The sequence below is a fragment of the Agelaius phoeniceus genome, chromosome 18, assembly GCF_051311805.1.
Source record: "Agelaius phoeniceus isolate bAgePho1 chromosome 18, bAgePho1.hap1, whole genome shotgun sequence".
Lineage (NCBI taxonomy): Eukaryota > Metazoa > Chordata > Aves > Passeriformes > Icteridae > Agelaius > Agelaius phoeniceus.
Genome location: NC_135282.1, coordinates 7,338,024 through 7,362,362, shown reverse-complemented (window position 1 = coordinate 7,362,362; position 24,339 = coordinate 7,338,024). Strand labels below are relative to the sequence as shown.

The following is a 24,339-nucleotide window of genomic DNA, read 5'->3' as shown; positions in this document are numbered from 1 at the left end:
TAGGCCCCTGTCAGATATACAAGCCCCAAATGGCTCAAGATCCTTTCACAGATCTCTGTTAGGGACGGGACATTAATTTCTAAAAGATGCACAATAGCTTGTTCTCTCTGTCTGTATGTGACCCTTCCTGATCCTGTATGAAACCAAAGCAAAAGAAGCTTTTGGAATATCAGGTCATCTGTGTAGCTCAGTAAATCCCTGATTTATTTAGTCTTAAAACATCTATCACTGAAACTTCCCTGGGTCAGCAGCTGCCAATTTAGTCCCTGTTTTTGCTGGAGAATGAACAGAACCCATTTGGTGAAGACATGGTTCTGTGAGGCAGCACTGCCAGTCTTAAGCTACCACATCAAAAATACTGCAACCACATGGCACAAAATGAAGAGCCAGTACAAGCTCACTCTGCTGGTTCAAATGTTTTAGAACATTTTCAGAGAGGAATGTTGCCCTGGCAGATTTTTTTGCTTGACCAGGTATAGTCTGCCTTCCTGAAGCCAGCATAAACACAATTTCTTGTGTTTCAGCCAAATTACCAGAAATATGATCCTTTCTTTGCATGGATCCAACCTCAAAGGGCACAGAACCATCATGCCAGAAATCTTATTTTTTCTTAAACTAACAGAAGAAAATTCTATGCTCAAAAATTAAATAGCTGTAACAAAACTGTGCATAGATATGCCCAAAGATGAAAGTCAGGAGGCAGAGTGAAAGAAAGACTAATTCTCAAGTAAATGACCAGAGAGAGTAAATTAAACATAACTGAGTTTCTAGAGAGAAAAGAATAACACTTTGGAGATATATATATATAAAAATAAATAAAATACATGTAACACATTCCTGATAAACTCCTTCTCAGACCTTATGCTGAAATCTGTCTTGAGCCTGGGTCCCCTCGCTGCTGTGGTTGACTGAGCTCTAATTTGACCCTTACGTGACAACCTCCACCAATGAATAGCAATGAGGAGTTCACAAAGAAAGCTATTTCAATATAGTTCTCTGGTAGGCACAGAGAGACACGCTGTGCTGCTGTCAAAAGGAACAACAAAAAAGCTGGTCAGGGTTTTGTGTTCCTTTGGACAGAGGCAGTCTGTGAAACAAGGTTTAAACCAGGGAATGAGCGAGGGCAGTGGAAATGGTAACAGGAGAACTCCTTGAGAAGGAATTCTGCATCTTAAGGACACTGCAATGGATGCTGCAGCTCCCCACTTCCATTACTCCAGAAAAAAATGTCAATGTGAAATATTTGAGCTTTTACATTACTAAGAAATTCCATCTGATCATCCAGCAGGAATATTTCTGTATAAATAAATAAAAAAATCCGGCAAATAAATTTACAGATTATCATACTATGAACTGGCTTAAGCAACATCAACAAAAGCATCCAAACATATGCTTGTAAGGGCAATACAGTTTTAAGACTTAACTCACTACAGAACTGGCTCTGGTCAATAGCACCACAGGATCTCCAATCTTACCAAAATGGTTCCCAATCCATTTAAAAAGGAATAATTTAATTAGCCTTTTAGTTAAAAGCACTGAAATGACACTGTAGTACCTCAGAAAGATACAGTTCTCCCAAAAAAAAAAAAACCCCACAAAATTTTCTTATATCTAATTCAATCTCTATATATTAATCACTACATGTTTAAATGATGACCAGTCTTCTTCTACAGCTTCCCTTTGATAAAGATTCCTCACTTCAGCACGTTGCTACCAGAGTTTTTCAGGTCTTCATTCCAAAATTTCATGCAGTGTTTTCAGGGCTTGCTGATACAGTGTGCCTACATAGATTTAATTACACTCTTTCCCCAGTAAGGTAAATTTCAACTGCTATATTCTTCCAAATGGAAAAGAAAAAAAGTTATGGAAATACAGAACATCTTCTCACAATTGCATATATATAATAGCATAAATAATTCAGTTTAATGCTCTAAAATTGAAACTGAAATATTTTTACAAGGGCAATTTTTAAAGTAAATGCTTTAGCCTATGGTTACTTTTACCCGATGTAAAAAAAATCAATTTCTTTCTAAAATTTGTCATTTATAGACCAGAAGAGCAAAGAACACTTTTCTGAAGCAGAGCTCTTGCTCTCTGGACCTAAGGACTTGTCTACACTGAATAAGCTGAACTCCTCCACCCCAGCACTCATTATCCCACACTTCTTCAGAGATCAGTGTTTGTGTTAATTAAGCATAAAGCAGCACAGCAAAATGGCAGCATATTACTTCACACCTCCTAAGTGTCCACACTAAGGTTTAATGGGGTATGTGATGGTCTATAAATTCACACTGTGCACTGTAAATTCCCTGTGTAAACAAACACTCCCCAAATATTTCCAAACGAGTGTCCAGGTGGAATAGTTTTTGTAATAATCTTATAAATACTGAAAGACTGAACAAGGCAGAGATGGTTTCTCGTGGAAAAAATCAGAATATTTTGATTACTTCAGCAATCCTATTTGTTTAACACTACACCTCATAATAATCAGGTCCATGTTTACATATTGCCAAAAACTTTTTCTATTTCCCTTTGTAGCTTTTGGTTTTCTATAGAAATAAAATGCAATTTGAAAGTCAAAGCTAGAATGAACAAGATGATACTTTGCAATCTCTCTTGGAATATGAATAGCAAATTTGCTGCATCTCAAGGCTCTGACACCTTTCCTTCTGCCTTGGAACTTGCCAGACATGATTGCTATCAGGCTGATTAGTTCACAGGCCGATCACTTTACCAGCCCAGAACACATGTCCTTGCATACTAAAGCTGCTGCGTGCCATTGATTTTTCAAAGGTCTCCCCCACTGAAATCAATAAGCAGCTCTGCTTAAAAATGGATTGCACTTTGTGGTCCCTTTCTGAGTTGTGGATATCCAGGCTTCCAAGTATTCTCACAGCTGCCTTCAGCAGCAGCTCCATGTCCCCACTTCCTCTGACCCCAGTCTGATCCTAACCCACATCAGCAGAACCTTCAGCCAGTGATCACTCCGAGCAGAAACAACAGACAATCTATTTCACAACTATTTCACTGCAATAATGTCTTCCCAGCAGCAAAGGAAAACCCCTCCAACAGCCTGTGTGACTGTTAAATAGAATCAGGCCTTCAATTAACCATGGAGCCTGTAACATTTTCAACAGAAATGACTTCCTTACTCCAGAGCCTTCCTTGCAAGCAGAGCCACCCAAAATCAATACATCTTTTCTCAGAACAGGGCTATTTCAATGAGAAAGAGAAAAGGATAAAGATCAAAAGCAGCACAGTTCCTAACTCCAGTCTGTCCTTCTTTCCCATGTATTTTAAAGCTTGGCTTCATTAATATCCAATCCAATCTGGCTGCAAATAAGCCAAACACATAAAGGCACTGTTATAGCCTCATGCAGTTACTTCCACAGAACAGTTACAAGATTTCACTTAACAATATACAAGAAACTTTATTTTTCTTGTCTCTCAGGTGTTTGGAGTTCTGGCAAAAGGGCTTCCATTTTAAGAGAAAGGCTACTACCAGGAATGTGGCTGAAACTGGCTCTGTGTGGGGAACCACAGCAGAGCACAGCCCTGTATTTAGGAGCATTAAATCAAAATACAGGAACAGGAGTCAGGGGGGCCGGCAGCAGCTCCCAAAGCCAGGCCAGTTTGTCACAGGTGAAACAGAGTAACTGAAACATTACAGCGATGCTGGAAAATCCTGCAGAAGCTCAGGGTAACTCTTTCATAAAAGATACTATTGTGCTATCATCAAGCAGATAAATAACAAAAAGGCAAGCAACAAAGCTGAGGCCAGCTCTGCAGTCAGGCAGCCCAACAGCTCCACCCATTGCAAATGCCCCCAAAGGCATCAGGCAGCCTGTCTGGGCAGCATATTCAACCCAAGAGCCATCGGGCAGAAAATTGTCCTTTCATTACACATTTTGAGAGGAAAAAAATCCAACTGTGGCCCCACAGAACAGTGAGTGTTTAAGCTCAGCAACAGATGTGTCAAATGACTTATCCCAACCACGAGGAGTTAATTGATGCTATAAATAGCACTCTGCAGACAAAAAAAATTCCACTTAATTCTAGTATTCAAAGAATACAGTCTAGCTCTGCTTATCAGTAAAACTATTTTCCTTTAAAGAAGTGGGCTTGGATGTCTTACATGTAGATTAACACAGAGAGATAATTTGATTTCAGGCTATTGAGAGATTTCCTTCCTTTTATGTTTCAGAAGAACAGGGCTGCATGCAGCTAAATGAGATCCATAGATTACAGTAGAAGAAAGGCCAATAAAACTGCACAGCTACATTCCTGGGTAATAACAAATGCTTTTTAATTCTAGGGCTCCAGTCTCAGGGTTTATGAGGGCATTTCCAATTACTACTTTTAAGATTAATGCAAATTAAGTGCATCAAATAGAAACAGTTTCTTTAACTCATCTGAATCAAATATTTAGTATCTTCCAAAGCATTTCATACAATAAATAAACTGGCACTGCTAGGAAAAAAATTCACAGGTCTGAAGTGTTCAGAGTGAGCCTCTTCCCTGTGGTTTTCACCTGCTTTCAGGAGGAAAACAGAACCAAAACCAAAACCCTTCAGCTGTTTTCCAGAACATGGGTCTTGTTTTCCACTCACAACCACATCTAGAGGATTGTGTGGCTGCTCTATTGCTCCACCAGGGAACTGAAAACATCAGCATAAACAGGAAAGAACATAATGGCAATGTTCATGTATAATTCTTGAAGCCAGTAAATCAAAATAATTTCATTAGCTGCTTACCAACCAATCTTACTGCATTACTCTCCCATATTTCAACCTCTCTCATTAAAAACAATCAGATTTCTACTTTATGCTGCTTTAAACCAGGAACAGTATCAATGAAGAGATTAAAGCAATACAAAGACAGAAGAAACAGAATAAGGCCCACTAGATTTAATTCTCTCCAGTAACATCTGTGCCATTCTAAATCCAGGATTTTTTTTCACCAAGGTAGGTTTGGAAGCCTGAGGCACTAAGTAAATCTACTCTGTTTAGACCAAAACTGTTGATCTGCTTTCTGCAATGGCATGTGCAGAGCACGCCCTTCACTGTTTCAGCATCTGTAAATTTAAAATGCAATCCAAGTTCATTTTACCCTTGTAAGTTTAGGATGCAATCCAAGTTTGTGCTGATTAACACCACAGCTTTTTAGTATTACAAGGCAAACATGCATTTGAGAACTAATAAATAATTTCTGAGCAAAATAAAAGTATTTAACTCATCTGCTGTCTTGAATAATCATTCAGTTCATGCATAAACATAAAGACAGGAAAAACAGATACATTTTAATGAAAGTCTTGGAGAAAGTCATCATTTCATATATGATGGATTTTAGCATGTAACCTCTCTCAACAGAACAGTTTTGTTACACACTGCAAAAAGGTGCTGCTCCAGAGGTGCTGCCTGGTTGAGGAGCAGAAGCATTGCCACAACTGCCAGTTCAACTCCCCTGTTTCCAGGTGCAAGGTGTTACTCAATCTTCAAGGCAGAAACCCTTATCCCTGAGAAACACTTCTTACTCTATTAGCCAAGCATCTTGGCTTCTGTGGGGTTAAACTGACAGCCAAAGCAGCCCTCAGAGAACAGTACTCAGGACATGCCTGGTTCACATCCCTGGGTGTATCAAGATGCCACAGTAACCCCATTGATTAGTCCAGACTCCAGGGTTCTTTACTTGTTCAGATCTTCCCTCGCACACAACACAAAGGCCGTGCTGGGCTCTCACTGCCAGTGTTACAGCCACACTCTGAGCAAAACTGCAAGTATCAGTTTCCAAGGCTAAGATTTGTATCTTTATTACAAGAGCTTTTTATTCACTGGTTTGTGGCTCTGTCAAAATGGAAGCACTTGGGCTGCCAGCAGAGCACTGGGACGTGGTGTCCAGGCTGCCCTGCAGGTGCTGAGAGCCTGGCACGGTCACCACAGCCTTGGGCTGCCAACACCAACACCATCCCAGAGCTCCAGGGACCCCCTTTGGGCTGCCAACACCAACACCATCCCAGAGCTCCAGGGACCCCCTTTGGGCTGCCAACACCATCCCAGAGCTCCAGGGATCCCCTTTGGGCTGCCAACACCAGCACCATCCCAGAGCTCCAGGGATCCCCTTTGGGCTGCCAACACCAACACCATCCCAGAGCTCCAGGGATCCCCTTTGGGCTGCCAACACCAACACCATCCCAGAGCTCCAGGGATCCCCCTTCTCCACATCCCCCCTTCCCTGCAAGGGAAACCTGTTCTGAATCTGCCCTGCTCATACAGCTCCATTTCAACTGGTCAACTACCACATCTAAATCACATCTTCTGCTGAGGCTGACCCTGACCTGAAAATCAGCAGGAACTGGGAAAAATATTGGATTTAGGGGGTCAGTACCAATGGTCTTCTGGAGAAGTTGTTTTCTTCCTGATAGCTACAGTTAGACTCTGATCTCACCCTTTCCAAACCTATCCTGCATTTTTATCTTTGACTAAATCTTAATGCTTTCTGTAGTTTATATACCCCACCAAGAATATTTCCTATTTCCAGGAACAAACTTATCACTAGTGCCTAATTACAGTTATTTGGAAGCAGAAATATTTCTTCCAAATCACTGAAGATCTGCTTCAAGAAACGACTTTCTATTCAAACATCCCTTTTTAATAACCATCCTGCTGAGTGGGAAAAATAACAATTTTGCTTTAACTTTCTAACCACTTCAAATGTTTCAAACAAATTCCCTCTATTATATTAAAATTAAAATCCTGCACTGTGTAAACAGGAATGCATTTCAGCTATAATAAACACTTCTAACTCATTTCATTAAAACTATGAAAGTAACAGAGGTAAGTCCCAAACAATTCAGACAGTAAATACAATGTAAACTCTGCTGAGAATCTTTCCTACAAACAGCTTTGAAACTTTAAATGAGCTATTTATTTTCAATAAAACTTTTTGGTTTGACATATATGTTTAATCTAAAAACAATCAAATGAAAATGGAAAAAACTTTATAAAAATCAGTAACATGATATGTGTTATTCAGAGGATTATTTTCGAGGAATGCTTGGCTAAAACTCTATCTACCTACACTGAGAAAAACAAAGCAGTACACAGAAGGGAGCAATATTTCAGGAAAACAAACAAGAGTACTTTAATATTTAATCCCATTATTCACTTTCAAGTCCCCAGATTTAAAACAGACACAGCAAAGTATTGAGGTGCATTCAGAGCAGCTGAAAATGCTTATGGTCATCCCCTAAGAGAGCAGAGGATTGGCTTTGGATTGCAGGTAAGATATAGCTGGCAGGGAGGGCATGGAGAGAGGAAAAGACATCCTGAGAGCCTCACCCTTACTGCCCAAGGAAGAAGTCCCACAGTTGAGAGGCATCTCCTGCTCTATGAGAAAGAAGCTAAATGAGTATTTCCATGGTAATAGGAAAAGGGAGAGATGGATCAGAGAAGGCACAAAAGAGAAAACTGTCATCCCTGTTTTCCTCAGCTGCACTTGTGTTCTACCCCTGACACTGCCTCTGCTCTGGCCACAATGAATGATGGTCCTGTCCTAGCTCCAGTTTTCAGGGATATCACAGGGGTATTCCCTTCTTTCTGCTCCTCAGCCATTCTACCACTATGTTACACAAATTTTAGCTGGCCTTCAATAGCATGCAAATGAAGCAATTTCTGAGGTGTAAATACAATTTAATAAAAGGATAGTGATTTAAGAACACACATACTGAAATAGTACCAAGACACTCAAGAGACTCAGCTGCAGAAACACAGTACCTTTTATAATCTTTCTTTCTTGTAGTGGCTTTTAAGATGGAAATTCTCCCTTGGTTTGATAATAACTCTGTAAGAGAAACAAAGAAAATAACCAAGATTTTTATTCCATCTGGGGGAAATAGGAAGAGGGGATTATTTTTGAATAACTGGTAACATTTACATAATACTGTAAAAGTCTTTTATTTGTATCTCTCCTTGGTTCCCCTTCCTGAGTCATGCTGGTTTACAAAAAAGCATTAGACCTGGCATCTCTTCCACCATCACCTGAAATCCCAAGAAAATCCCACAGATTGGAGTATTCAAAGTAAACTCCATTAAAAGATCCTCCTGATTTCTGTCCCAGTGCCACTCATATGTGCATAAATCACACATTCCTAAATTTAAAATTTAATCAAATATATATTTAATTCCCCATTAATTCCTAGATTTAGAGGCAAAAAATGTTTGCCTCATAAGCACACATCAGAGCATTTTCAGTCATCCAGATCTAAATGCCATCTAGTGGTTCTAAAAATGTCAACTGTGGTTCCACAGATACACCTCATCCTGTCTGACATTTTTTCTCCTAACAGCAGAGAACAGGAGAAATTAGGACAGAAAATTCACCAGAAAGAACTCGATGCTTTTCAAAATACTTTTTTTGTTTTTTAGAGCTTCATGCAGCATTCCCATTAAGCATTCTTATCCTAGCAATTTCCCAAAGTTAGCCAGCAGGATCCTTATCCTTTGTCTTGGCTTCCCACTCTCCTACTCTATTTCAGAGGGCAAGAACATTTCAAGCAGTTGATTCCTGCAGATCAGCCTTGCTGGGTTTCACTCAGGTGAAGTTCACCCCACAACCAGACATGCCACTGCCCTTCCACCAACACATGGCTCCATCATGAGTCCCTTTCTCACTGCTCCTCCTTTGCCTGCATGGCACCAAATAAACACCTGAGTGCTAAGTAAGGAAAAGCACTTCAATCCTGCAGACTCACTGTAACTACAGAGGTGCTAAAAGAAAATTCAATATCTCTAATGTAAGAAGAGAGCTTCTTTGAAGCCTAATTTCTTTTAGCTTTTGCCTCATAAGAATATGACTTATCTCCTCTAAGTAAACTAATTTTATTTATTTTATGAAGTCAGAAAGAAATAATGCTTTACATTTAGTGTCACGTGGCACAGACAAAAACTACTGGAAAAAATACTTCCCTTGGTTTTTCTTTCCTCCTTTTTCACCTGTATCTTTGTTGTTGATTCAGAGTCAAGAAGACAAGCTGCCTAAGGCTTGGGATGTCCTGGGTAAGACCTAGTCCTACTATAGCATTCATGTACAGCTGTGGGATTGCTGAATCTTTTTTTATCATATAACCTGAGAATAAAGTGCATTTGGCTACTTCATATAATCCCAAAATATATATATATAAGATATCAGCACTCTAATATTTACCCACAGTATTACTGGTGACCTTCTAGTGATTATCACACCTGTTTAGCCTGAAATTCAGTGTTGATTACCAAAATAAACTTTCTTGTATTTTTAGCAGAAATCCACGTGTTTCATTTTACTCTTTGAGCAGGGTACTTGTCAAGCAGTGGCAGTCCCTGATGTGCTGTGTGGGTTATGGCAAACACCTGGATCAGACAATGCTGCACTCACAGGGGCACAGTCCAGCTGCCAGCAGGAATCTGAGGGCTGGTTTGTAGTGGCTGCTGCCAGCTCAGAGCTTCAGCCCAACCCCTGGGCAGCCTGCAGCTTGCAGAGGCTCATGGCCATCCTGCTAAGTCCCCTTTTCAGCCCCTGGTTGCTGCCCATTTGATAACATGACCCGTGGTGCACAGGAGAGGGGGAAAACCCACCAGCTTGGATGGTATTACATTTAATAAAACACCTGGGTTTCATTACAAAAATGCTGCTTCACTCCAGTGATATACTTTTATTGCTAATTTTAATCAAGTATCTTAGAGCTCTCAAATGGGAAAGGTGGAGAAAAACCTGTAATGTCTTTTCAGATTGCTTGTTATCTCTCACTTGTAACTAATTACCCCAGTTGCACTGTTAAAGACTGAGTGGTTTTATGTTTACTAGCCAACAAATGACTAAGAAAAAAAAGCCATCAGACAATTACTCTCTAGCTATAGTAACTAATTAAGATAAATATTTTCAGAAGAAAGACCTTAGCAGAACATCAAGGCACTGACACTGCAAAAACGTCTGGGAAAGTAAAGCATCTATCAGCAAAGCATTTCTTGCCAGTCAGCGAGTTCCACAATTGCATCCCCACCACACTTCATTCTTGTCCTACTCCAGTGAACATAATTAGTTATTAAAGCTTTTCTAACATGGTGACAATGTGAGCAGCTTATTGGACTACAGGAAGACTTAGGGACAAATTTTGATTCTGCACCATTGCAAATGTGTGCACGGGCACCAGATGAGTACTTTTACACAAAGGGCATGATGGGAAGTACAGCAGCAATGTGTTCTACCATTCCTTTTGCTTCATGTCTTATTTTGTATCATCAGCTATGCCTGGTCTGTGCTGGCAGTCCCCTCCTCACATCTTCTTGGTCACTTACTCAAAAGGCTTCTGAGCATCCACCCAAGCTCTTGAAAACATTTGCTTTCAGTCAGTGGGAGGAGCAGCCTGCAGCCAGGTACAGCCTGGGCAATTCCACTGGAATGCTTGGCCCTTGGTGCCACTGTGCCAGTGACACGGTGACAGTGTGACACAAACCAGGGCTGGAACACGCTCTGGGGCACAGAGCAGATCCCTCACCTCTGCACAGAAACTGGTGACATTAACACTGCCTGGTGTGAGGCAAGCAAGCAGTTTAGTCCAAAATAAATGAGACAAAACCACAGTGTGGATGGACAAGCAGACTGCTTTTCAATTCAGCTGCAATACTACTAAAGCACACATTGCAAAATCTTGCCCAGGGTATGAATGGAAAGTCTTTATCTTTGGCTCTCTCTGGCATTAAAACAACTAATAAGGAATCTGGATGATGTAATTTATTTGGTAGCAGAAAAATTACCTGCAGACTCAGGGCTCCAGCCCTCTCTGCACACCTACAACCTCAAAGCAGCCTCAAGGAACAAATGTTTCTGTCACTTACAGCAGCAGACTGCAGTCAGCACAACTTCACTTGCCAACAGCCACCCCAATGGAAAAGAGACCAGTGGAAAAGAGCTCACTTACTCCCAGATTAATTTGTCTGTCCATGTTTTGTTTTATTGATTGCAAGAAGCTGATACCCTCCAATTGTATGTTTTCCTTGGCAAGAGCTCTTGTGACAGATAAATCACCAGAAGTTTGGGCAGAGCTGAATAGAGCTCTCTGAAGTGTATTTTGTATCTGCTGTGATTTACTTAACTAAGAGACAAAGAAGTGAAAAGAAAGAATTTTCTTCCTTCGCCTTACATCTTCATTTGCTAAACTGCTATTTTATCTCACAAAGAAATGTAGGGTATTCTGACTGACAGCACAGTTCTTCTGCTTATATGTAAGGTATCAGATGGCAAACATGAGGTAGCTACATTACACAACTCAGTGTGTGGGTATATGCTTTGTCACAACTTGCATCAAAACATATGAAACAGTCATGGGAAGTGAGGTTTCTCCTCTTAAAGATGTGATACAAACATAATGAACAGCAGCCACCCTGCACACTCATTACAAAGCTTTCCATCAAAAGAGGTGGACTTCAAGCTGTTTGATATTTTAATATTTACCCTCAATTATCTCTAGAAATTTATTTAAAACAGCATTATTTTTGTGTTACTTAGGAGCTCTGAGTTCCCTTAGAAACTCCTACTCATTCTTAATTATAGTGTAAATCAGCATGTTAACATCAAGCGAGCAACCACTAACTAAAGCAGCTGATACAAATGCAGACAAAGTTCAGACAGAAGTAGTGGCAAAATGCCCAGAAAGTTCCAAACCCCCTCTGAACAGCTCAGTCAACGTGGAGAGATACACAGACCTTTCAAAAGAGATGCACTGGGTAATAGCAGTTACTGCCAATAAATTTTATATAAATATTACAGAAGTAGTAAAGAGCCCATGCATCAGTACACAGACATGTCACAGATAAGAACTGTGGCTTTTTAAAATGTCAGGACTGAAAATGTACAACAGCCTATAAAATGTCACTCAAGTCATTACATGATCCCAGTGAAGTAAATAACTTATTACAGAAACAATGGCTGAACTAACTCTGCCAAACCAGGTGCGCCTATTTCCTCTACTGTGTTGCTGTGTTGATAAAGACATGACATATTAAAAGAAAATCTATGAAATACAGAACTACAAAAGCCAATGTACGGTGATTCACTTTGCTGTGCTGTGATACAAGCAAAATTAAAGCTAATCCTTTCTTCTGAAGGAAATGTCACAGACTTCTGTGCATTTGGTAAATTAATATTTATAAGAAGCCCAGACAGTTTAGTGTTTTTAATACAGGACTAAGATTTCCTCCTGAACATCAAACAGAGAAGTTGCACTCCAACAGCAGTTTCTTGATTGTAACAAACCTCAATGACAGTATTTCCAAGTCATGTTTTCCATCATTCCGATTAGCAACTGTGTACAACTGGGACATCTGCAAAATCCACCAAGTAGCCATAAATTATACATTCCTAACTCTTTAAAGTTAACACATAATAATCTTCTTATCAAGAGCCTGCTGACAGCTGCTAGTACTATGTTCCTAATAATTCTCATTACAAACAGACATCCAGGAATGGAAAAACAAGGTACACACTGGTGCAGATACATATATAATAAGTGAGACTTTACCAACAGCATTGTTTCAAGAACTTACATAGCAATAAAACTATAACTGAACACCTTTTATTTAAAAATGTAATTTAAAATTTTACAGCCTAAAATGCATAAGAATTCATCACATCCAATTAAATTAAAATGCAGCAGTTGATCACTTTTTATGAAAATTTTTAAAGGAATTTTGTTATATTACATGCTAATATAATAATATGGAGTTTCATTTAATTTAGATGATGAATTATCTAATTTTGTTTTCTAGTATAATAAGGGTATCTAAATTGAACTTGATAGCATTCATGGGGTAACCAAAGTCACCTTTTATGTATTACAGAAAGAGGATAAATTTATTCATTTAAATGGGAGGCAAAGGTGATCTTCCAAAATTCTATAATGAAATTTAATCTTGGAAAAAAGAAGGATTAAAAAAAAATCAATCCTGGTTTTAGTAATAATATATTAGTGCCAACAAAGTTCACAACAACTGTGGGAAACTGGTTGCAGATGTTTGTATTCTCCAGGGTAGAAATTCCTCTCTCAAGCAAGCCAGACCCAGTCCTGTAACCATGAGGTTAAGAGAGCAGATTTTCCAAAGCAAGCTGGAATTTTTAGAATAATCTTTGTTCACAATTTTAATTCAAAAGGGAAAGCTGCAATTTGCAATCAATATCCTACTGCAGCCATAGAGCACAGCTGAGCTGTGCAGCACAGCAGAGCCATGTCCCAGCTCCATGGGGGTGACAATGAGCAGCAGCACCATCAGATCTGTGCTGCTCTGACAGTGCCCTGGTGTGCTCATGATGCTGCACTCACTGCCCGTGGCCAACAGCTTCTGCCCTGGCAATTACACTGGCAAGGGCTCAGCTTAAACCAAAGCTGCTACCAGATAGTTTGTCAAGCTAGGAAACTTCTTACCAAAAATATGTTCTTGAAAAATGTCCAGTTCTTTCTGTGCCCAAACGGAAGAAAACCAACTAACAATATTTTGTGAATAAAATTATAAGGTAGCCTGACTTAAGAACTGTTCTCCTGATAATTTGCATTGCTGCAGATAAATCTGAATACTCTTATTAGTGTAAAAGCTGACCACCAGAATGACCACATGCAGTCATTACTAGACCAGCACCTAATCCTGTAACTGACAACCTTCTACCACAGAAAAATTACTATCACATGCTAATGAAGGTAAAAGAAAGGAACAAAAAATTACAGGTAAGACTGGAGAAATGACACTTGACAGGGAGAATGACAATTTGCTGGTCGTCAAGAGCAGTGAGTGACAATCTCTGGAATCTCAGAAGTAATCCTTAACACCTAAGTGATGCCTTCCTCTTGTCCTTAAAAAAAACCACAATTGAATGAGGCCTCAGTCACATCTCTTACAGCTCTTCTTCACATGAAGCAGGATTTTAATTTTTTTTAAACAAGAACTTAGAAAAGTAGCTTGAAAAATGGGGAGACCTGTAATAAACCTGCAGAATCCATAGCACTCTCTTGGGTGGTAGGAGCTGCACACACCTTCCAGAAAACTGGCAAGGTGGATGTGTCTGTATGCAGGTAAACTTAATGAACACTCCCAAAGTAACAAAATACATATAAATAGTTAGGAAAGCAAATGGTAAGTAGTCAGATCATTTCAGATGGGCTGGCATTCTTTAAACTTTATGTTCCACAGAAGCACTGATTTAACTAATGAGGTTTTCACAGTAGAAATTGCAAGAATGCAAAATCTGTACCTGCATGAGAGCAAAAGAGCACAGCATGTCTGTCTTAGACAACAATTATGTATATTCTATTTAATTGCATAACAAAGTTTCCATTTGTCTTTGTTTAAAAATAATTTACTAAGTTCTGTTTATTAATGATGAACTAAAGGTAGAAGTTCACATAAGAGAAGAAGTAAGGCCTCTACTCAGTCATGCCCGTGGAACAGTGTGACATTAGCACAGATTAGGATCACTAATACAAATTCCTTCAATAAAGCAAGAGGAAAATTAAAGGTGAATTACTGCAGTAATCTAAACAGAAAAACAATTGCCAAGGAAAGATATAAATAGCATCCAAAATTGCTGCTCTAAGAATGTAAAACAGATGGGTAGGGAGAATATCTAGGGATAGAAGAAATCAATCATTTGCAGTTGATATAGATGAGAGCTTAGTAACCTTTCCTGGCCAACTGGGAATTCACACAAAAAAGCAGGGATAGCTTAATGAAGAAGGAAATACGAAGAATATTTCTATTCCAAGTCCCAGAACTCTTACAAGCTTCATGCTTCATTCTAATGCATTCAGGCTACTGGGCAGTCATTGCACTCAGGCTATTTAAAGATGCACCAACATATTCAAACACTAAGCTACAGGTCTCAATTCCCAGGACAAACAAGAGCAGCTAAAACATGGACTGCTAAGTTTCCAGAAGTATGTGTTCCCACACTCACATATAAATTCTGTATTTATAATCTTACATTAATTGAAGCATGGTAAATATATACATTTATTAACAGAGTTTGTTTCTTAGCATTTTCAGTGAATATGTTTTAACAATCGTAGAATTGTAACGTTTTTTGAGTTTAATCTGGTCTTTAAACACTGAAAGAGTTCAGTCTCTTATTTTAAGAGGATTAAAACATGAAAGCAGCAGGAATTTGGTTATCCAGGCACTTCTGAAGCAAAATTATTTGCTTTGCCACACTGCTTCCTTTTTTATGGTGACTGCTCTCATCTTTTTCATGTATTACTGTAGCTCTTCTGATATAGAAAATTTATTACAAATCTACTGTAAAGAAGTTGAATCAATTATTTAGACCTATATTAAAAAAAATAAACTCCTTGTTTTGTATTTATCTTTAAGGCAAATTAAGGAGGATTACATGAAAACATATTCCTAAAATTCTAACATCTTGCTAATTTCAAGCAACTTCTTGTTTTTCGAAGAAATATTGGGAGGATGTGCTACAGAAAACCTAACCAAGAAAGACTGTTGGGATTCTGAGAAAGACAAGCCAGTACTTGACATAGGAAGAAAAAAAAAACCAAACAAAAAAAAAGGTGGGGGAGCAAACTCAGATCACTAGAAATTTGGCAATTACAGTAAACTGCCTAATCTATTTCAGTGATGGCTTGACCTCAGAGTCCCAAATTCTGCATTTTCCTCCCAGTGGAGAGACAAACAAGAGAGCACAGGTTTTTGAAAGGCCAAATGAAGCAGTGTAGCACTGAGGAGAGCACATGCTAGAAAGCCTGGCAGTGAAACACGCTGACACCAAATACATTTGTGGGCAGGAAGAACACAGAAACACTGGCAAGGAAAGGCACTCAGGAGAGCCACATTTACACTGTGAACAGAACAGCAGTGCCATGTGTGAGCTGGCACTGGCAGTGTGTGCCAAGGTGTGACCCTGGAGAACTGTCCCAGCTCTGTCCAGAGAGCCTCAATCGCTGTATTTACCCCTCTCACTGGATGGGCTTTATGCAGCTGCTGTGGTGCTTGCCAGGACAAAAATCTGAAGTAGCAAAGGACTAATTCATATTAAATGATAATTCTGATATGGGATTTAGTGACTGCAGAGAACTGTCTCTGTGGCTAGACAGAGGAAAACAAGAAGGAAACAAAACACATGCCAGCAAACAAACAAGGAAAATAAGGTGAACAGAGAAGAAAGCACACACTGAGTCTGTCCCACGGAGCCACTGCTGGTCAGGAAAGGGAACAGGTAATTACTAGAAGAGAAATAAACAGGAAAACAATTCACATACATTTGCTCCATGCTACAGTTCTGCTCTTCATGTTGATAGAAGGATTAATACGCATTCCTGGTAAGAACAGCAAGCGTGGAACTGCATTGCTTAAAAAATTTATGTATTTATCAGTATAGATTTGATACACCTGTTGAATCTGTTTTTCTGTACTGTATAACCTTTCCCCTTTTGCTCAAAAACCACAGCAATGAGAACAAGTGGGGTCACAGAAGTAGCAGTGGCATAGCTTTTGGAGATGTGGATGCACAGTGCCACACTGGGATCTCTTGGGGCTCAGATGTAGTTGAGATCTCACTCCTTGTAGAACCTTTCAGCTGAGCACTCTGCTCACTGCAGCTCAGGCTCAGGGAGTGCAGCAGCAGAACAGGGACTAACACAACATGAGAAACCACAAAGCAGTAAAAAGCTGACAGATCTAATTTTAGTTTTGCCAGCCTGGACAGCGTCCTCGCAACAAGCACCAAGTGCGATAAAACTGATGAACAGGACCGACGGCCAAAAGCACAGAAGCAGCAGCTCCATCACACAAGTCTTATGTGCATCTTAAATATTTATAATGTGCAGATTTAAGAGACAGAATCTGGCTGCACATCTGTTCTTTCAATCCAAATGGCTGCTGCTGGATGGGAGTAGCCAAGCAACTGCAGGTCCTGCAGTCCCGACACTCACGTGGGGCTGGGCCGGCTCCAGCACCTCAGGGCTGGGGCACACCACCAAGGTTCAGCTGCCAAACTTCTCCCCTCTATTTTATTATTCCTCTTGAATGATTCAGTGATGTCTCTCATTTCTGTGGTACCAAAAATGCAGTTAAGGATTGATGATGCCAAAAACACCGGCCTCAAAAAACCCTCAGCTTGACTAGTTAATAGAGAGGGGAAATATATTTCATACAACCACCTTGGAAACAAGCAAGATATTTTGATTTTAAATCACAACAGTGTCACAGGCATTAGGTGCTTCTCAGATCTCAACACATACAGAAATGAAACAGATCCTATGAATACAGTATCAGATATAATGATACCATATCAGACTTGCAAAACTGCACAAAAAATACACTTGTCTGAGACTTGCTAGAAAAATTGCAATGAACTAACAAGTAATGATATACTTTATATTAAAAAATGTAATCACCCTGAGTAGTCTGAAGAAAAAAGCTTCCATGTATTAAGCTGCTCATATAATGCTAATAAATCTCCATGATAATATAAAATAAGCTGCTATTTCCTCTAGGCCTCATCCAAGTCCTACCATTCTGCTCCCTTAGAAAGGGAGATGGACTTTTCCATGTGTCCAGAGGCCATCCAGACACTAAACAGAGCATGAAGCAAATATACCATCCACTGAAACCCTGTTATTAACCTACTTTTATTAACAATACCAGAGTTTTAATAACATAAAGGGAATTCCACGGTTTTAAATAATATTTTTTCATCCACCAAAGTGCCCATAAATTTTTGTAAATTTTAGTAAAGCCATTAGCATGTATTTTCAAGAGCTGGTATATGCATAACCTTATTATTAAAAGCTCTAGCAGGCTCTCTGACTGTTAACCACACTCAGTCCTACATGAAGGCAACAGGAAATGAGACTGTGGAAGAACTACGTAATTTCACTCTAGATGTTAATTAAAAGAAATCACTAAAGCCAGAGAAGTTTAAATCAATGAGAGAATAAAAGTCCACATTTAGGTGAGATCTAAATCCAAGGCTAAGGCCACAATAAATCTTAACATTACTCGGCCGTGTTCACTGCTGCTGAGACCTACAAATTGCAGCCTCTTTGCTGCTGAAAGTCACAATCCACCATTCTTTTAATTAAAAGTTGTTTAGGAATATGACTGAGCTTTCATTAGGTCTCTGAGATGCACAGTTTTGAAGGGCATATTTTAATTGTATGTGTGTCAATCATAAACCCATCCAATTGTCATGGAAACACACAATCATGAGGAGTCAAATGATTAACTTGGCAGCTGAAACAAAAGTTTTATTGCTGCAATTGACTGAAACTCTCTGGTTTGCATATATTAAGCTGAATGGAATTACAGTAACGGCCATGCTGCTGGACACAGTGCTCTGTCAAGACTTTAAACAGATTTAGTACTTAAATTCTTTCTAGAAAACATGCTTTATTCTGATTGTATTTAACCTAGAGATATCAGGAGAACGCTTGGTCCTTAATATCTGTAATGACATAATCATGCAAAAGGAAATTATTTAGACTGACTGACTGTGAGCTCAGTTTCAGGAGCTGGCTGTAGAAACAAGTAGATATAATTAATTATACTAATTTACATGCATATGTAACCTGGATACAATAGAGACACCACAGAGAACTCTAGCATTTCTTTTTACATCTTCATTTCTCAGCTGCACCCAACTCCACACTTGTGAAACACTAAGAAGAGGAATGTGAAGAATGTGCAGCAACATTTAGATATGTCTAAAGGGTGGCATTTGCCCCTCTCCCAAGTGTTAAGGAAAGGAAAAAGAAAACTGGCCCCCAAATGCCAACGGTGGCCTATATCCCTGGGCAAGGAAACTCACTATCCCAGGTTCCTGATGGCAGACTGCAGGAGCCACTGGGCACAGCTGAAAGAAAAGCCACAGCTGAACAGAAAAAATGGAATCAATTGCAGGGGTATAGAAATACTTTAAGTTTTAGAGAAAAATATCCCCAAGTGAATATTTATTCATGTTCTATTTCCATTTCATAAAAGACTTAGGAATTACATCAAATTAGGTAATCTGGGTGCAGTGTTCATCTTGAATAGTATCTAGTACCTAGTTACCTAGTCATAGCCCTGAAATTTTATTCCCTTGCCGTAGCTCAACGTTCTTACGTTTATTGTAACATTGCATAACCTTCACATTACTCCTTCTCAATGATGAACTGCTCTTCTGACTCCAATCAGAAAGATCTGAAAAAAATCAGATCATTAAAAAAATCCTCTTTATCCAGAAAAACCTGAACAAAGCTAAAAATGTCACTCTACACACTGTGCTTTCAATTCAGATTATTATATCAATTTATTCAGAATCACTCACCATCAGTGCTCTTGGACTTAAACTTCTCCACCCCTTACTAACACACAAACTGCCCATGACAACAGGTACTAGTGAAGATTCTTGTTACACAGAGAACTATTCCCCCTTATGCATCAAATTCATAAATAAATGCATAGGCTGTGTCAGAATTTCCTTTGAAGAACAAAGCTGTGACAGCTAACATGTTCTTTTAAGTAACAAGAAAGGAATGGATGCAGCACTGCACCCTGTACTCACACTGTTAGCCCCCACTGGAGCTGGGAAATCTGGCCACGAGTGCTACTGCCCTGAAGCCGTGGTTTGGGGGGTGTGAAATTTCATGCCACAATATCTAAAAATATGTAGAAGCTGGATCGAGTTCAACATCAGCACAAGTCTACTGAAGTAGAAGACTGGCCTTAAATATTTCAGCTATTCTAGCACTACGGACTCCTGCCCCTAACAGTGCCAAAGAAAAGCACAGAGATGAACTTACAGTAGTGCTTTGCAGGATAAAGTTACAGCCAGAAGGGATGGGGGCTGCCATCCTGGGTAAGGAATCCAGATGCTCTGCTGCAGCAGGAACAGGGACAGCACAGCCTGAGCAGCACAGAATGCACAGGAAGAGGTCTCTGAGCTCCTTGCAACCCAGTGCAATACAGTGGTTTGCTCTTAGAGCTCTGAACCGGGAATCTTTCAGTCAAGAGAGCTCTTTCTCCTACATTTTACTATGATGCAATCTAAAACAACTTTTTACTTTTGTTGGTTTTTTTACAAGCTAAGACACTCTTATTTACAATGTTTTGCACCTCCACTGGATCTCCAAAAGCTCTGTTTTGTCTGCAACCAACTTCTGATAATTTGTTCTGGGTGGTCTTCAGGACATGAAGTAAATTGGTGCAGTGCACCTGTTTTTTCAACACATGTAATGATTAATGTCCATCTTTGGTATTGTTCAAGATATAGTGAACCAAAAAGCTAAAAACTGTGTTTGAGAACTTCTGTTCCATTTCTGCTTGTCATTTAAAACTTTGCTTGCTATTTATTCTGACTCTTTAAAATTTCAGTACTTGAGAAATTTCATGCAACAGTCCTTGCAAAATCTGATTTGATAGACAGTACTTTGAAGATAAAACCCAGACAGATATTTTTTAACCACTAGAATTGTCTAGTGGTGAATTTCTGCTGCTACAGAAAGAAGCAGCAAATGCCTGAAGCACAATTTCACTTGTTTGGATTGTTTACTAGAGAGATTTAATTGACACACCAGCAGGTTATTTTGCTGATCTCCCTGCCTGTACTCTGGTTCTGCTCACAGATGAATCAATGATGTTAAAATCTTGTTACCTGCCTCTGTGGCTTCAAAACATCTGACTGTGCAAATTACTATTTTTATCCCTTTTCATTTGATAGGCTAGCTGTGTTATGCCCAAAAATGTCATAAGGAGATATTATCTCCTCTTTTAGCAATTCAGTACACCTTATAATTAAGAAATATTTATTAATATTCCTGTATCTATCAAACCATTAACTCCACACAACAGAAATGAAATTACATCCCCCTGAAACCCTGCTAAGATAAAGCAGGATCAAGATTAAAAACTCTTGCAGCTGATCTTAAGGCTTCTTTTTATGGTGGTCACTCTTCACTGTGAGGGTAAACTGCTACGAGCAATGTTACCTGTAAGAGCAAGCAACCTATTTGAATGACTGGAAAAACGCCAGTTTGGTTTTTTTTTGTTTGTTTTGGGTTTTGTGGGTTTTTTGTTTTGTTTTGGGTTTTTTTGGGCTAGTGTCTGAATTTGCTCCAGCTCTGGAGTTATCCAGAGGTGTCTGGTAGCAGCAGGTTAGGGGTGGAGACATCGCCTGCCCTGGCTAACACGTGCCCTCTCCTGGCAAACCCAAGCAACATTCTGCCTCCTTCTGAACCTCCTGCGGGATAAAATGCTTTTCAGTGCTCCAAATGGTGAATTCTGATAAATACACAGAACCACTATCTTTGGCTTGAGTCAGGATGTAATGCAAAGGCAGAACAACCTGTGTTGGGACTAACCAGGAAAGAGTGTCTTTGAGGTTTCTAAGATTTCTTTGAAGATTAAAGCAAAGACTTTAGCAGAGATACAAGCAAAGATTTCTAAAGAACTCTAAAACTGAAAGTGCAAAGGAAATGGTAAAATATGAAACACACCTTTCAAGTGAAGCAGGAAAAAATTATTTATTTCTCTACTGGTTTAACTGCTTTGCAATAGTTAAGACTATACTTTCCTCCTTCAGGTGCAGACCTCTAAAGACATACTTCTACCTACCACAGTTCCTTAACACATCTTACACAGCCTCGAGCATACTGCAGTTCTTCTTATTTCCCTTCTCCTGCATCCCTTCTGCACTGTCCCAAGGACACTGCCCATGTTTGCACATTTCCCCATATGGAATTACAGCAATAAATAAACACCAATGGGAGAGGCATCCCCTCCTGCAGAGGGACGTGCTGCTCTGAGATGAGCAGAACTGGTTCCTGCAGACACTGGGCAGTGCTCACTCAGCTCACAGTGAGTGCCACTGGCAACAACAGGAATGCTTCACTAGGAGCATCTCAAGTGTTGCTGCTTTTTCCAACCAGCACAATTCTTGTTCTGTGTCTGGTCTTTCCTCCCTTTACTTTCCACAGAGAACCAGAACTAACTCAGTAGCATTTCAGTTGAAGATTTCTTACTCCAGACTGTTCTCTGCTTCTGTACCACCCATCCATTTACCCAAATCACTGGGGGGATTACAATCCTTTCCCCAGCTTATTTTCTCCAAAGAAAACTGAAAATGACAGAATGTTTCTTGCCTTATCTGGTCCTCATTGATGCAGAGCTCTATGGCTAAAATGCTCATCAGTATCAAAAGCCTGGGCATGACTGAACTTTGAAAAAGCTAAACACCAACTAGTTTGATTTATAGACCCAGGAGACCAAGTCAATTACAAAAGAGTAAAGTAAAATTAATTTTCCATTCAGTGGTGTCTTTAAAATGTGCCGCCTAGCCTGAAAACTATAAAAATTAGTATTAAGTAGATTGCATAATTGCTTCTGCTGGGCAAAATGGCCTCAAATTCCACCTTCATAGTTGCCACATACCCAGAACATACCAGAAGATCCATCCAGGCAAGGCAAAATCTAAGAATTTTTCCCCCTTATGTCACTCCACTGAGTTCTGTGGACTTGGACAAGCACTGAATATAGAACATCCCAAGCTGTACCAGCCTGATGGTATCTCTGTAACTGGACTGAGTCTCTCTGGCATCTGTTTGGGAAGCACAGCATAAGGCAAGTTCATCAGTTCAAACCTCATAAAGAGATGGTGCAGATACACTTCAGAGCAGATATTGCAGACTTTATTTTCCATTTGAGAACTTTGCATCTTTTAGGTAATGCACATACATAAATACAGAACATTAGCATAACAGCTTAAGAGATGCAATCTGGGATATTTTAAGCTTCATAAGAGTTTGCAGTTTTATGACAGCATTAAAATGCTCTTTGATTCAGCTGCAGGTTAACACACAGTGCCCCATTTTCATTTCTGTGATAGCTGGATGTTAAGTTCATGTGGCACATGCAGCAGAAGGGAAGCAGCCAGGGCTGCCTGGCAGGCACAGGCAGGGCTGCACACCTGGCAAGGCTCCAGCAGTGGAGCTGCTTGGGAAGGGGAGGCTGTCAGTCCTGCCACAGGCATCCGGCCCTCAGCCACTCACACAGGACCCCACATCACAAACAACAAATTCACTTCCAGAACTAAATTGTCTCGTAAATCCTTGTCATTCAATATTGTAATTGTATTTCTGTGGCTTAGATTGTGGTAACTGGGAATGAGGCAAGCAGGAAGTGAAGGCTAATTGTGAAAGGTTAAACTCCCTTTTATACCAAAATCATTTTGTTATGAATAAGGGACCTAGAAAAGAAGGACAGCTATTGATGAGCCAGCAACAGAATAAAAACTTCATCAATTGCTGAGGTTATTTAGTGTGTCAGTACTGAAAAATTTGAAAGCATCTAATTTTGTTCTTCACAAAAGAAGCTCCCTGCTGTTAACAACTTCACAATGAATTTTCAGCATTCAACTTCAAATCAGAATCAGTACTAGAGCTTAATACTTCTCTCTTACGTACTAAATCAAACACAAAGCTCAAATTCTGGGCAAAAAGCATTACCAGCTATTTACAGTTTAGGCAATTTCTTTGCATAGATAACAAATTAATCTACATATCTCAATCCAGCAACTGAAGTCTGATTACAGAAATATCTTAAATATTAGTTTACATACTCAGTGCAGTTCTGCTCCAAACAGCACTTACATCAATCTAAATAAAGTATCCAGTACACAGATACTATTTTCAGTGCCTTTTGCTTCTGTTTTAGTAGGTGTAGTGAGAACAGTGGGCACAATGATATTTAAACAGAAAATGTACAGCTTGGTTTCTGCACTGACACCGAATGCAATCAATCTGCTAACACCTGACACCCGGTAAGCTCACAGTATCCATAAAAAGTATTACTATGTGTATGTGTTAGAAACATCCATATTCTTGGCTCCTTTCTCTCCTGTAAAGCAGGAGAGTGGAATTGCTCTCCTGAGACTCATAAACAGATTTTGATTTCATCCAGGAAAACTTTCATCTTTCTCTTTGCAACAAAAAAGTTTTTCCACCTCAACTTCTTTGCAGCTTCAATAAACCAGTATGATCCATGGCTTTGTGGATAGAGCAGCAAGTTCACATCACTAGACACAAAATACCACAACCCCACAGCAAAAACGATTTTCTGAGAGCTGTTTACAGCTTGTAAGACAGAAGAAATTAAGATACATTTATATTAAACAAGTGTAGCCTTCCCTTCTTTCTTATGGGTTCTATAAAACATACTTCATTTCCCTCCATATACCCTATCCTTATGTATAATGGCAGTTTCATAAGCCCTGACTCAAAGAGAATAACTTCTGCTGGCCAAAGAAATCAGCCCTGCCTATGGTCTG

General features: G+C 39.5%; 1 protein-coding gene across 19 annotated transcripts in view; it reads right to left on the bottom strand.

Moving 5' to 3' along the window:
- Positions 1 to 24,339, bottom strand: part of ARVCF (ARVCF delta catenin family member) — a 247,366-nt gene that overhangs the window by 156,564 nt on the left and 66,463 nt on the right. For 16 of the 19 annotated variants that reach the window (XM_077187730.1, XM_077187728.1, XM_077187729.1 and 13 more), the window contains one exon: positions 7,773 to 7,839. The exons of the other annotated variants lie outside the window; for them this stretch is intronic. The gene's annotated coding sequence lies outside the window, so the exon portion shown is untranslated. The remainder of the gene's footprint in view (positions 1 to 7,772; positions 7,840 to 24,339) is intronic. 19 annotated transcript variants of the gene reach the window in all.